The 15,017-nt window shown below is 54.4% G+C and overlaps 1 protein-coding gene across 3 annotated transcripts in view; it reads right to left on the minus strand.

Annotated features, from left to right (window-relative positions):
- SPSB1 (splA/ryanodine receptor domain and SOCS box containing 1) overlaps positions 1-15,017 on the minus strand; it is a 71,309-nt gene that overhangs the window by 24,491 nt on the left and 31,801 nt on the right. Inside the window, exon 1 of one of the 3 annotated variants that reach the window (XM_035019861.1) lies at positions 4,863-5,475. The exons of the other annotated variants lie outside the window; for them this stretch is intronic. The gene's annotated coding sequence lies outside the window, so the exon portion shown is untranslated. Of the gene's footprint in view, positions 1-4,862; positions 5,476-15,017 lie in introns of those variants that run through there. 3 annotated transcript variants of the gene reach the window in all.

A 15,017-nucleotide genomic window follows, 5' to 3' on the forward strand; every position in this document is an offset into this window, starting at 1 on the left:
TGCAGAGCCGTGGTTTGGCACGCCTGCCGCCTGGACCCGGCACCTGTAGATCGAGTTTCTCTGGAGGAATCTGGAGTGCGTGCCTGCATCTCTGTGCCTGCACCCAAAATGTGGTGGGGGGACGGGCAGACAACAGACGCAGAAGCGCCCCGGTCTGAGGATGAGGCCACGGAAGGACCCCCACATCCCGGTGATCACTGTCTGCACGCTCCCCGCTCAGGGACCGAGGTGGGGTGAGGAGGGCCATGCGAGAGCTCCCAGGCCCCTGCTTGTGCACAGAGCAGGTCAACACCCCGAGGCCATGCCAAGTTGGCAGAGGCCCTGCTTTGCGATACCAGGAAACCGTCCTCGTGGGGCAGATCCTGCTCACACCCTCCGCCGAGGACGCTGGTGCCCGCCTGTCAGCTGCAATGCCACACCGCAAAGCAGGGCTTTGGCCCAGGCTGGTGCACGGTTGGACTGGACCTGTCGCCACATGAAAACCTGTTCTCATGGGCTGAGTTTCTGGATTCTCTTGGGGATTCTCGCTCACAGACCTGGAGAGACCTAAGCCTCGCGGGCTGGGCGCCCCCCTCTCCCACCAACCCTCTCTGGCCGGACTCACTATGAAAAACATGGGAAGTTGGGGAAAACAGGACCACGCTCAAGGCCTGTGTGCATACAGCAGGTGCTTACAAAATATCCGGGTTGCATACTCACCCCATCCCACAAGTACCTGCTGAGCCCTGGTGGAGGGGGCGGACACGGGCTTCCCAAGACCCTTTCTTTGTTCCCTAGTCCCTGAGGACCCCAACTTTGTGGATAATTCAAAAGTGTGGGCCACACGTGGTCGGTGTTTAGGAGAGTGGGATAGTGTTCAGCCGACGCGGGCAGAGAGCATCTTCCCCGGGTGGAAAGCGGTAAGAATGGGCAAAATCAGCAAGACAGTGGCCTGCAGAAGTGATCCAATCTCAGAGGTGGTCCATACATGTTCAGCTGATGAACACGTGGAAAACACCCAAGTCCAAATAAGACGCCTTATGATCAGCATTCATTCCAAAAATATTTATTAGGCACCTACTATGTACATACAGGTAGAAATCATCGCCTTCGTGGAGCTTAAGTCTAGTGGGGGAGATGGATAGCAATCCTTTGAACAATTAATGGAAACTTTGAGGGCAGAGATTTGTATCTGTTGTGTTCACTGTGGCAGCCCCAGGCCTAGAACAGTGCCTGGGGCATAGTAGGTGCTCAATAAATAAGTGTTGAATGAATAAATATCTAATGCAGGGTCAAGTAATACGTGTCAAAGAAAAATAAGGCAGAGTAGTGAGGACAGAGCAAGTAATGGGAGCAGGTGGTAAGGGAAGGTTTCTCTGACACCGTGAGATGTGGACAGAGACCTGGATGAAGGAAGGGAGAAAAGCACACACCTGCTCCAGAGGAAGAACATTCTGGGCAGAGGGAACAGGAGGTGCAAAGGCCCTGAGGTGGAAGCATGCTTGGCATGCTGGGAGAATAACAGAGGGGCCCTAGGGCTGGAGCGCGGGGAAGGGAGGCTGTGGAAGGAGGCAGGGTAAGAGCTATGCAGAGGGCAGGCACACGGGCCTTGCGGGCCGGAGTCAGGACTCTGGATTCTGTTTTCAGTGTGATGAGAAACCAGCAGAGAACTTTGAGCAGGCAGAGGACCCAGTGTGACTTCTGCTCTAACAGGATCCTTTTAGGCTGCTGTGTTGAGAAGAGGCTGTTGGCAGCAGAGTGGAAGCAGGGAGACGAGATGAGTGTCAATGCAAGGATGCAGCTTGAACCTAAGGATCCAGAATGTAACCAAAATGAATGATTACCCAATAGGTGCTATTAGGCCTTGTCTAATGAAAGGGCTTGTTGATGAAAGGGCTTGTTTAAAGAAGCTGGTGGTGAGTGAGAACACAGACCCAGAACCTGGGAAGATGGCGGCCTAACCTACGGACCCAAGGACTCCAGCTCTTGTTATATCTACCTCTATGGTGACAGCAGAGATATCCGGTTACAAAACAGGAGGGCCATTCAGCTAGCTTCCCTGAGCTCTGGTTCTGTGCTTCCCATTTGCCACTTCTAGAGGTGACACAAATCTTTAGCACACTTGACTGTCCTACTCCTTATTGTATGTGAACAAATTACTCAGGTTTATACCTCAGTCTCTTGTGAGTTTGGTAGCTATCTCTAAATGGTATCAAAATTGGAGACACTGGGGGAAAATAATCCAGTTCCTGAATCTACAAAATTTGGGTGGACCACAATGACCCCAAGGGCCCAGCTGGCCCTCTTGGGATCGTCATCTGAGTAGCCCCACTGCCTCTATCCAAGACTTCTTGGAACTGAAACAGGATCAGTCAAGGGCAACTTGTTTAGCTGCCTTTGGAGAAGACACAGGCAGTCTGGAGTTGGGCCACTTGGGCTTAAGCTTCAGCTCCATGAGCTGGGAGACCCTGGGCCAGTTCTCTACCCTCTCTGAGCCTCAGGTTCCTCCTCCACTGGAATTGTGGGCGGGGGGGGAGGGGGGGATGACTGCTTAACGTCATGGGTTTGCTTTGAGGATTAAACGAGGAGCCCATAGAAAGCCTGGCACTTAATAAAGACCCAACACTGGTGATGCATTTGTAATTTAGGGGTTTGAGGAGAAGGAAGGAAGGAAGAGAGGGAGGGAAGTGGGAGGGTTTCTGGGGAGAGCATCTCTGGTAGCTCTCCAGTGCATGCAGCCACAGCACGGTCACAGAGAGCAGCTGCCTGGGGGTGTCGGTGACTCAGCTCCGCGGCTGCCTCTCCCCAGCTCAGGCTCATTAATGAGGGGAGAGGCCTCCTCAGGAAGCCCTCAGGGGCCGATGCCGCAAGGCCAGCAGAGGTCTGCCCCTACCGGGCACTCCCCCGGTGCCTCCCCAACATCCCCGGTGGTGCCTGCCCCAGGACACGGTGGCGGCTGCGGGGGTGGGCCTGCGGTGTCCTGGGCTCTGCTGAAGCCAGGTGGCCGGGACACACGCATCTGAAGTTTCTTGGGAAAGCAATTTGGACCTGGGCTGAGTCTATCCCACTTGAGAGAGCAACTTCGATCGGGTTGAGTCTATCCCACCTATCACATCTGAGAACGCAAAAGGAAGAAAGGGGAAGTGGGAAAAAGGGAAATTGGCCCGATATCCATTTAACGGGCTAGTCCCGGAGGGCAGTCAGGGCAGAGGGAAGAAGCAGCCAGAATGAATGTGTTTGCTTCTCCAGCAAGCTCATCAGCACAACTTTGGAAACATAAGCAAGTCCAGGATCGGCCATCCGGGCTGGGCCCGGTCCCTCTGGTCCTAGGTCCCCATGAGGGCTGCAGGTGCTCACCGCGGCAACATCAGCCAGACCGCCTTCAGAAAGGTACTTCCTCTGCAGGCCGGACTTGCCATAAAACACAACCAGCAGCAGGTTACCTTCACAGGGAAAGCGGGGGCAGAGGACACGCCCCACGCCCCTCAAGGTCACGGCCGCGCGCAGCTCAGACCACAGACCCCAGTGTGGGGACCCCTCTGCCGCCCCCCTCCCCGCTGTGGCCGGCCCCGGGACTGCCTTCCTGGCTGGGCAGCGAGTTTCCACAGCTGGAGGAAGACCACAGCTTTTCTCTCCCGCCGAACACACTGGATATTTCTAAGGCCGTCCCAAGTTTCCGTTCCCATATCAAGAGCGCCTCTTTTCTGCTGAGGCAGCAAGACCTGCCAACAAAACAAGCGGCCGGGACCCACGTTTTCGTAACACAACGCCTTCCCTTGAAACGCGCTGCAGTGAATCACAGAGGTTTAATAGTATCAGCAGCTGGGCCGGTGGAAGGAATCCGTGTGAAAGGCGGACGGCGCGGCTCGGGCCGGTCCCCACGCGCCCTGCCCGGCCCCCACCCACATTGCCCACCTCTCCTGATTGACGGCACCCCCTCTCCGAGGCCCCCAAACGGAAAACCAGACATGACTGCGGTCCTGCACGCGGAGCCGTCCAACTCCTTCCCCGAGAACACAGCCCCTTCCAGGGCCAGGGAACAGTCGCCCCGCGCCCCGCATCTGGTGATGCCTGGAGCTGGCTGCAAATGCAGAGTCTCGGGCCCTCCGCAGGTGCTCTGCGCCCAGGTCCCGGGCCGGGTGTGGAGCGGGCCCTCCCCAAGGCAGAGGCCTGGAGGGAACACGCATCAGAAAGAAAACAGAGGGGCGCCCACCCCTCTCCAGGAAGCAATCCTGGAACAGCAATGGCTCCTAGCAAACCAAATCTAGAAGCCGGCAAGTTTCACAGAAGGAATGGGCAGAGCCTGTCAGGGCCCCGTCCTTCTGCCGGACCTCCCGGAGCAGGGGCACATAAAACAGGCTGTAGAGTCCCTGGCCCACACCTTCTAGAAGGCCCCGGCCACTCGGGGTCTGGGAAGACCAAGGTTTTGGTGACACCACTCCAGACCCCTCCCCTGCTCACAGTTCATCAGGGGCTCCCTTCTGCCCACCCTCCAAGGCCTCCTCAGCTCTCCAAGTATCCTCCCCTCACCAACTAGCCACGCCAGCCTCGCCACCCTCCGGGAGCCTCACGCATTCTTACAGCCACACCTGTGGCGATGCCAACCCTTTCACTTCAAACAACCCCACCCGCTGGAATCACGTCCCTCTGTCTGTCCTGGCATCCTTGGTCACAGAGCCATCCCCAGTCAGCCTCCCGCACATCTCCTTCTCCCGCAAAACTACCCCCCCCGGAGTCACCTCTGGACCCCGGGTCCTGCCAGAACCTAGAATGCGGGTCCCTTGTGGCCCCGAGGAGCATCCTGGCTGAGGCCCACAGCCCTGCCCGAGAGCCGCCCCACATGGCCCGCCAGCAAGTGGCCTCACGGTCTCCTGGACACCTACCGGCAGATCCAGAGTTCTGGAATTGTTTCGGGCCAGTGCCTGGGGAAAGCGTCGGGAGAGAAGCCCACGGGCCCTCAGGCTGGGAGCAGAACTGAGGAGTGGAGGCAGCCCCCGGAGCCCTGGGAGCAGGGTGCCCTCCCTGCCAGTGGCCAGGCCCGCAGGTCCCCCGGGCCTCCCTTGCCGGGGCTGGATCAGCCCTGGCCTGAGTGAGCTCCACCGTCACCAAGGGGAAGCGGCCCTTGGTTACCACCGGCCTGGAGAACACAGAAGGCAAAACAAACACTGGAGCCGCTCCTCCACAGGCTCGCTCCTCGCTGCTGGGAACAATTACAAGGTAATAGGGCCAGTTCTTAAAAGCCCTCCAGAAAGGAGGCTGTGGGCCCAAGGGGAGGCCACTTTGTAACCCGTTCCCTTCCTGCTCTGCTGCTGCACCCTCCGAGACCCGGGGACCCTCCCTCCACCCCCTTCAGGGAAGCCCAGAAAAGCAAGGCTGGAAGTCACAGAGGAAATGGGGCAAAGGCAGAACCCTACGCAGATGCTGTACCCATTTCAGTAGCCAGTAAGTCAAGGTTTCAAAATGACAGGTGGGCCCAGCTTGGCAGCGGTGGAGGTGACGTCCCCGTAGACCCCAGCCTGGCCCGCGGGAGCAGTCTCATGACAGCAGTGTTCCCTTAGCCGCCTTCCCGGCCGCCTTCCCGGCCCCCTTCCGCCAACGACCAGCTCTCTGGTCCCCAAACAACTTGCCGTGAAATGAACAGAAACTCACCAGCTTACAGGGCTCCAGGCAGGGCTGGCGGGAGATGGGCCAGGATCACATCCAGGCCACGGCCATCCCCCCAAGGCCATCCTCGGGGGCGGGGGGCTACTTCAGGCCCAGTCTGGGCACTGATCCCCACCTGCCTCCCGTCAGAGCAGACCCGGAACCCCAGGCATTGGGTCTCCCCCAGGCGGAGGTGGCCCCGTGAGCAGAAACTGGAGGGGCACTTGGAGGGAAGAGGGTAGGGGAGGAGCTGGGAGGGATACTCCTCACCCCCTGTCTCTAGGTGTCCCTCAGGTGGTGGGGGGAGGGGCACATGCAAGGAGGGGTTTTCTGCCCCCACCCTCCCCCACCGTGGATTTATACCCGAGCCTTTAATATTTTCCAGCACTGATTCAAGCCATGCTTTCTCTCCCCTACTTCCACACTGAGAAGGTGAGAGCCTCCCCCATTTCCCTGCAAGGGACAGACTGCTAACTCTGGACAGGGAACATGGCAGCAGGTCCAAACCCCCAGCAAAAGGAAGGGGGCCACTAGAATATCTGTCTTACCCTCTGGAATTACCCCACCCCACCCCACAAGGCACACGGGGCAGGTTTTCCCCCGTGTTAGTTTAGTCATGCTGGTCTCAGGCTAGAAGAGCCCACCCTGGCTTCGGGGGGCCTCCCGGGGCACAGAGACAGAAGACACAGAGACACAGGAGAGACATAGAGATAGAGAGAGACACACAGAAGCAGTAAGACAGAAACAGACACGGAGAGACAGAGACACAGAGAGAGAGACAGAGGGACAGAAACCCAGAGACAGGGTGACGTGGGAAAGGAAGGACAAGAACAGGAGGTGGGAGGCTGGAGGCCCCGAACTCTTAACAAATGTCCACATGGGGCCCCAAGGAGAGCCAGAGTGTTCCCATCATGAGGGCAGGGCTGAGGATGTGAGTGGGAGCTGCCCGGAGGGGCTGCTGACCAGGGGACTCTTTCCCAAGCCAGGCAGGTGGGGGAGCGCTCGTGACCGGAGGGGAGAGGGGTGGCAGAGAGCTGGGGTGCACCTCTGCCCATCCCCAGCCTCGCCCTGCTCGCTCACCCCCACAGAGGGGGTTTTCCATCCCCAAACCAGGGAGGTCTTGAAGTTAAGACAAGCCAAGGACCTCAGGGGCCAGGCAGGCCAGTGGCTCCAGGGTCAGGGAGGGGTCCCCGGGCCAGTGCAAGGGTCCCGTCTGGTCCGTGCTCTGGGCAGAGGGGGGACTAGCGGCTGTGTGGAAGCTCCGCGGGGAGGGCCCAGCGCCTTGAGGGGAGCCCCCTCCCCTTTTAAAAGAAACCAGTACCTTGGGAGGTAAAGGTCTGGCTCCCCTGAGTATCAGGAGCCACCCTCCCAGTCTCCCGGCCCCACCTGGACAAGTCCTTGCTTGTCTTAGGGGGACCAGGGGCCAACTTCCGCCCCACCCCAATCCCCGTCACAGAGCTGTTCTTTCAGGATGGGGGGCGGGGCTGAACGGCACGGAGTGAGTCCCAGATCCCCACTCTGACATGCTGGGAATTGAAATGGAGCATTTCTAGGACAACCAGACAGAAACTACCAGAACGCTCCCCCCCCCCCCCCACCTGAGTGGTTTCTTCCACACCCTCAGGTGTGGACTTTGTTCTGAGAGGGGTAAGTGAAGGGGCCAAGAATCACTGGACTAAGACCCCAGACGCTCCTTGGAGACCCCGTTCCCCTTCGTCCCTTGAGGACTCTCCCCTGGGCAAGGCACCATCGCTCCTTTCCCCAACAGGAGCCCAGCTAGGGAAGATGTCACTGAGCCGTGTCTCCTGTTTAAAAACCCATAAATTGGCTTTCCCGCTGTAGTTTTCTCCTCGCATGGTGAAGGAAAAACGTAAAACCGTCAGGGAAGAGTAAAAAAGCTTCTTAACACAGCCTTGCCCTTTTCTAACCACCAATGATCCGTCCAGCAAATGCGACGGTTTGCCTGCCCCACAAGGCAGAGCCCGGGGTGGGGAGACTGAGGCAAACAAGCCACGGCTGTCTGCAGCCTCACAGGAGAGTCACAGCAGAAGCAGGTGCATGAGCTGCGGGGGCTGCAGAGACAGGTGGGGGGCGGGCAGGGTGTGGGCAGATGACGGGCGGGATTTGCAGGGCTGTGTCCTTTGAGGGGTCCTGACGGAGGGCTGGGGTTTTAATAGCAGAGGTGAGCTGAGGGAGGCAGGCAGGAGAGACATTCGGGCAGAGAACCCGGCCCGTGGTGATGGCGTATTTGGGAACCCGAGGGAGGTCAATGAGGCAGGAGCATTTAGGGCAATAATTAGCGAGCATGCGCGTGAGACAGGGTCTGGAGCAGGATGGCCAGGGCCTTGAATGCCACTCTAGGGCGTCAGGACTCAGGCACCGGGACCAACTGGGGAGGCATCAGATCAGAAAATTCATCCTGCACCCTGGGCTTCCAGAAAGCACTCTAAACAGAAAGCTAATGAATGTCCCCTCTTGCCACGGAGAGCTTCTAGTCACTCTGCTTAACGAGAAGTGCCGCGACTCCATAAACATAGCAACTGATGCCCTTTTATTGTCTCAAGGTTTGGGGACCGTGTGCCACTGCCCCAAACACTTCCTTGAATGCTTCTTGCTTTCTTTCTTTTACTTTGGAGGAGGCAGATTAAGAACCAGGAAGGAAGGGGGCGTCCGGGTGACTCAGCGGTTAAGCGTCTGCCTTCGGCTCAGGTCATGATCCCAGGGTCCTGGGATCGAGCCCCACATCGGGCTCCCTGCTCCGCGGGAAGCCTGCTTCTCCCTCTCCCACTCCCCCTGCTTGTGTTCCCTCTCTCTCTCTCTCTCTCTCTCTCTCTCTCACTGTGTCTCTCTCTGTCAAATAAATAAATGAAATCTTTAAAAAAAAAATAGAATCAGGAAGGAAGATTAGAATTTTTTTTTTTAAGATTTCATTTATTTATTTGACAGACAGACAGAGAGAGAGAGCACAAGCAGGGGAAGCTGCAGAGAGAGAGGGAGAATCAGGCTCCCCACCGAGCAGGGAGCCCGACGCAGGGCCCGATCCCAGGACCCTGGGATCACGAACTGAGCCGAAGGCAGACGCTTAACCAACTGAGCCACCCAGGCGCCTCAGAATATTTCTTTTAGGTAAACAAAATTTGAAGTGCGTTATCAAGCCAAGAAATACCACTTGCAACCAACAGCATGAGAAAGCATTGCTAATTTTTCACCCAGAAAAACAAGAGTAGTGAATACGTAGCCTGCAAGAGGGCGAAGAGAAGCAAAGACAGTAATATATGTGAAGAGGCCAACATTTCCCAGCACACAGTGGGTCCTCAACTCAAACAGTACCAGATATTCACACAGACCTCACCACGAGGGGGACACTTTGAGGCACTTTGCCCTTGACACATATTAATGCATTAGGTGGCATAATAATTATTGGTCACATGATCGGTGGTCAAATCCAAACTCCAAAGATCATCTTCCAGCCACTGACCACAGAACCAGAGAGCCACCACCTTCTTTTAAAGCACAAAGAGATCTTAAAGACCACCCAGTCAAAATGCTTCATTTTGTTAAAGGGTATTGCTGCTGTGATAGATAGTATGGGGCATCCTCAAAAAATGAAACAAAATTACCAGTAACATTCAACCCAGCAACTCCACTGCTGGGCATATGCTCAAAAGAATCGAAAGCAGGGTCTCGAGCAGATATTTGCACAGCGATGTGCACAGAAGCACTATTCACAACAGCTAAATGGTAGAAGCAAGCCAAGTGTCCACGGACAAATGAACGGAGAAGTGAAGTGTGGAAGATCCACACAATGGAACAGTATTCAGCCCTAAAAAGGAAGGTCGTTCTGACACGTGCTGTAACACGGATGAACCTTGAGGACACAATGCTCAGTGAAAGAAGCCAGTCACAAAAAGACAACTACCGATGACCCCACTTCTATGAGGCCCCTAGAGTGGTCAGATTCATGGCCGGGAAGTGCAATGGTGGGCGCAGGGGCTGCAGAACGGGAAGGGGAGTTTGTGTCTCATGGGGACAGAGTTTCAGCTGGGGAAGACGAGACAGTTCCGCGGGTGGATGGTGGCGAGGGTTGCACAGCAGGGCGAATGTGCTTGATGCCATTGAACTGTGCACTTAAAAGTAGTGAAAACAATAAATTTTATGTTATGTATACTTTAGAGGCACCTGAGTGGCTCAGTTGGTGAAGTGTCCGGCTCTTGATTTTTGGCTTGGGTCATGATCTCGGGGTCATGGGATCAAGCCCCGCTTTGGGCTCTGCGCCGGCTGGGGAGTCTGCTTGGGATTCTCTCTCTCCCTTTCCCTCTGCCCCTCCCCTCTGTGCACGTGCACTCTCTCTCTCTCTCTCAAATAAATAAAATAAATCTTTTAAAAAATGCTTTGTCTTGTATGAAAATAAGAAAAACCTGAGGCATAGGAAAATTAAGTGAGGAAAGCAGGGTCCCTCCACCCTGAGCTACTAGAACAAATGCTGAACAAGGCGAAGGCGTGTGGCCAGCCCGCCCTGGCCGCGCCCCACCCGCCTCCCTCAGCCAACCGTGGCCAAGGCTGTCCACACATGGAGCTGTTTTCCCAGGAGCCAAGCCGGAGGGGGAAATCGGCCCAAGCAGAGATAGAATGTCACCATTTATTTGGCTAACGGGCTCCTTAGACCTCTCTGCCAACCTCCCTTCCTCTCAGAATAAGGAAAAGAAGGGCTTGGCTACTGGCAGGCCGCTTCTGGGCCCAGGCCGTGTGGGGGTCTGGGGAGCCAGGGGGCCGGGGTGGGGGCTCACCTGCTATTTCACACCGTGGGTGCCTCACAAACCTGACAGGGAGGCAGGACTGGTAGGAGCTACAAGTGGGCTTGAAAAGGAAGATAATTTATGGAAGGCCGAGCCCAAAATGGCTAAGAAGCTGGGACAGGTTGCTGTCCAGGAAATGACTCATGTCTCCCCTGGTCCCTCGGGGCCGCTCTGGGAACAGACGCTGAAACAAGGAGACTGAGGTTCTTGAGGTTCTCACAGGAAGGCGGCTTCCGGCAGATTCCGCCCTGGACTAGGGGCCTGCGAGACACCTGGGGTGGCTGGCGCCCCGCATGGGCTGCAAGGGCGGCTCGGTCCTCGCTCCCGGCTCAAGAGCACAGAAGCTGAGTGTAGCGCCACCGGCCCAGGGTGCCGCATGGACTCGTTGCCCTCTCCTGCCACCACCCACACTTCCTGTGGCCTCTGTCACCCTCCGAGCGCTCAGGCTACAGAATCTAACATGCTGACTTCGGGCCCCAGCCGCTTCAGGAAAGTGCTCTTCTAAAGTCATGACGTCCTCATCAATAAATCGAGCCCCAAACAGCATCTTCTCTGCCTCTCAACCGCGTGTGAAAATACCGGCCACGACCTTGACCTTGAAACACTGGTTTCCTGCTCGGCGAGGCTCCCACCCCAGCTTCCCTGCCGGTTCTTCCTCCTGCCCCTTAAACGCACATGTTCTTGACGGTCCCTCCCTCCCTGGGGTCCTCTGCTCTCCCGCCTCTAGGGAGCATCTCCCCTTGACCTTGACACATCCAGCAAATAGTATCACTCTAATGGCAACCCTGCCCCCGCCCCACGCAGCTGCCCCCTCCCCACCCTGACTCAGACGTGGGTCCCTCCCAGCCTCCACATCTTTGCCAATTTCTGCCCTCATCCTCCCCATCGGTCACCCAGATTCAAACCCCTCACACTTCTCTGGACTCTTCTTCTTCTTGGCTTCCCACATTGGCACCAAATGGTGTAAACTCCTTCCCCCCATAATTGCTCCAATCTGTCCCCACGCTCATGTTTAAGTCACCATCACCGGCAAGGCGACCGCAAGAGTCCCCAGACTGGCCTCCCTGCCTACCATGTCTCTCCGATCCAGCCCACACAACCAGTCTCCCGTTTAGCTCTCATTTCAATGGCTTTCTTCATTTTGAAAATTTGTAATTCAAAAATGTATACAAGGGGCACGTATTTTCAACACCTAAAATGAACAGCTGTCAACAGTTTGCCACACTTGTTTCTGGTCCTTTTCCTGCACAATGGTCAAATGGCCAGAGGACTTGAATAGGCAATTCGGGGGAAAAGGTAAATGCAAATGGCAAATACACTTGTATGAAGAGATGCCCGACCTCCCTGGTAGGCAGAGACACACAGAACTGAAGTAATAATGAGCTATCAGTTTGTACCCCCAGGTTTCTACACAGTCAATGCAGAAATCATGCCTACTCCTGGTGGGGAGAGAGGAGAGGATATCCATGTGGCCAGTGTGGTCTGAACTGGCACAGCTTTGGGGAGACAAAATCGAAACCGAAATCATCCCAGCAATTACACTCCTGGGGCTTGCGCCCATAAGAGTGAAAGCGCCCATACTCAGGCTGTGTGCGTGGGGTGTTTACTACAGAAGCACTGCCATTGTCTGCTGCCCCAAATTAGGTGTATTGTCCTTGATGGACGTGTCATCAAGTGGACAACCCCGGCACATCGGTACCATGAGCCACTGCGCAGCAATTTAAAAAATAAGGTTTACCCTACAACCCAGCAATTGCACAGCCAGGCATTTATCCAAAGGATACAAAAATAGTGATCCGGAGGGACACCTGCACCCCAATGTTCATAGCAGCAATGTCCACAATTGCCAAACTATGGAGAGAGCCCAGATGTCCATCGGCAGCGGAATGGATAAAGAAGATGTGGTCTATATATACAATGGAATACTACTCAGCCATCAAAAATATGAAATCTTGCCATTTGTAATGTAGTGGATGGAGCTGGAGGGTATTATGCTAAGCGAAATAAGTCAATCAGAGAAACACAAGTATCATAGGATTTCACTGATATGTGGAATTTAAGAAACAAACAAATGAACATGGAGGAAGGGAAGGAAAAATAAAATAAGATGAAAGTAGAAAGGGATATAAACCACAGGAAACAAACTTGAGGGTTGCTGGAGGGGAGGGGCTGGGGGGATGGGGTAACTGGGTGATGGGCATGAAGGAGGGCATGTGATGGAATGAGCACTGGGTGTTCTGTTCAACTGATGAGTCACTGAACTCTACCCCTGAAACTAATAATACACTGTATGTTAACTAAATTGAATTTATTTATTTATTTATTTATTTTAAAGATTTTATTTATTCATTATTTGAGAGAGAGAGAGAGAGAGAGAGCACACAAGAGGGGGGAGGGTCAGAGGGAGAAGCAGACTCCCTGCTGAGCAGGGAGCCCGATGCGGGACTCGATCCCGGGACTCCAGGATCATGACCTGAGCCGAAGGCAGTCGCTTAACCAACTGAGCCACCCAGGCGCCCACTAAATTGAATTTAAATAAAAAATGAAAATTAAAAAAAACAAGGTAGACCCATACCAGTGATCCTGGAGGCATTTCCACGTGCCTTTAGAGAGAAGAGCAATGGGGAATATAGAAGGCGAACCCGTTTTAACGAAAGAATGCTGTCCCCAAAGATAATGGGCAGGCAGGGAGGTGTGGAGCTCTCTGGGGTGTCTTAACAACTTCAACAAAAGGGTTATGTTAAAGTAAAAACAACTAGAAGATAACATTGTTGGAAAGGATGTGGAGAATTGGAACCCCTGTACCATCTTGGTGGGAATGTAAACGTGGTGAAGCTCTTGTAGAAAACCGTATTGCGGTTCCTCCAGAAAACTAAAAACAGATTTACCGGACAACCAAGCAACCCCACTTCTGGTGATATACCCAAAACAATTGACGACAGGGTCTCAAACAGACACTTACACACCTGTGTTAACGGCAGCATTGTTCACAGAGCTAAAAAGTGGAAGCAACATGAGCATCCCTTGATGGGTGAACGGAGAATCGAAACGTGGGACACGCACACAACGGAGCACTATTCAGCCTTAAAAAGGAAGGAAAACCTGTCGCACGCTGGAGTGCGTATGGCGCTTGAGGACGGGATGCTAAGTGAAATAAACCAGACATAAAAAGACGAGGATTGTATGATTCCACTTACCCGAGGTTTCCAGAGGAGTCGGATTCTTAGGGACAGAAAGGAGAATGGCAGTGGGGTGGGGGCGGGGAATGGGGATAACAGAGAACACTTCCATGATGAAAAATAAATAAATTTTAAAAATGATTTTTTAAAAAGCTATTCTATTAAAAAAAAAAAGCGTCAACAGGCAGGAAGGAGTCCAGAAGGGGAGACTGCTGCCATCGGGGGGTTAGGACAGCAGGTTCTCACCCACCCCATGCCCAAAGGACAAACTTCCAACCTAAGCACAGGTATTCCAGAAGAATCTGGTGGTATGCTGGAAGGCAGCAGAGGCCTATAGACAGACACAGCCAGCGCGAGGGACCTCACAGGGACCTCACAGGGTCCATCCCGACTTCGCTCTTCTCCTCCCTCCCTCTGAGCTTCCCACCTGCTGATCCCAGCCGGAAGCCAGAGGGAAAGGGAGACCCTCAAGGTGTTCCACTGGTGCAGCCCCTAGGGCTGGGGGCAGCACGGGGCATGGCAGAGAGTGATCTGGAAGGGTGTGGGAGCCCCAACATAAGCCCCAGGACTATTTCTCTAAAGCAAAGTACCATAGAGTATAATATGGTGTGTCACCATTTCAGGGAGAAAGAGGAAAAGAGTATATTACATGCATGGTTACATATGCACAGCAGATCTGGATGGACACCTCCCCAAGAAAATGACTATACTTGACGCTCTATGGAGGGGACCGGGGTGTCTGCAGAACAGGAGCCGATGGGGGGAGACTTTCCACTATCTACCTTTGGAAATTTGAACCCTACAAACGGTTCAAAATGTTACAATTTTTGCTTATATTAAAAATTAGAGGGGCGCCTGGGTGGCTCAGTCGTTAAGCATCTGCCTTCAGCTCAGGTCATGATTCCAGGTCCTGGGATCAAGCCCCGCATCGGGCTCCCTGCTTGGCGGGAAGCCTGCTTCTCCCTCTCCCACTCCCCCTGCTTGTATTCTCTCTCTCGCTGTGTGTCTCTCTGTCAAATAAATAAATAAAATCTTAAAAAATAAATTAGAAATAGGGGTGCCTGGGCGGCTCAGTTGGTTAAGTGTCTGCCTTCGGCTTAGGTCATGATTCCAGGATCCTGGGATCGAGCCCCGCATCGGGCTCCCTGCTTGATGGGGAGCCTGCTTCTCCCTACTCCCCTGCTCATGCTCTCTCTCTCTATCTCTCTCTCAAATAAATAAATAAAACTTAAAAAAAATTAAAAAAAAATAGAAATAGAGGCACCTGGGTGGCTCAGTCGGTGAAGCGTCCGACTCTTGGTTTCAGCTCAGGTCATGATCTCATGGGTCATGAGATCGAGCCCCGTGCGGGCAGCCTGCTTGAAGATTCTCTCCCTCTGCTCCTCCCCCCGCCACTCTCTATCAAATAAATAAAGAAATC

Source organism: Mirounga leonina, unplaced genomic scaffold (genome assembly GCF_011800145.1).
Source record: "Mirounga leonina isolate KUSES-001 unplaced genomic scaffold, KU_Mleo_1.0 Mir_173, whole genome shotgun sequence".
Lineage (NCBI taxonomy): Eukaryota > Metazoa > Chordata > Mammalia > Carnivora > Phocidae > Mirounga > Mirounga leonina.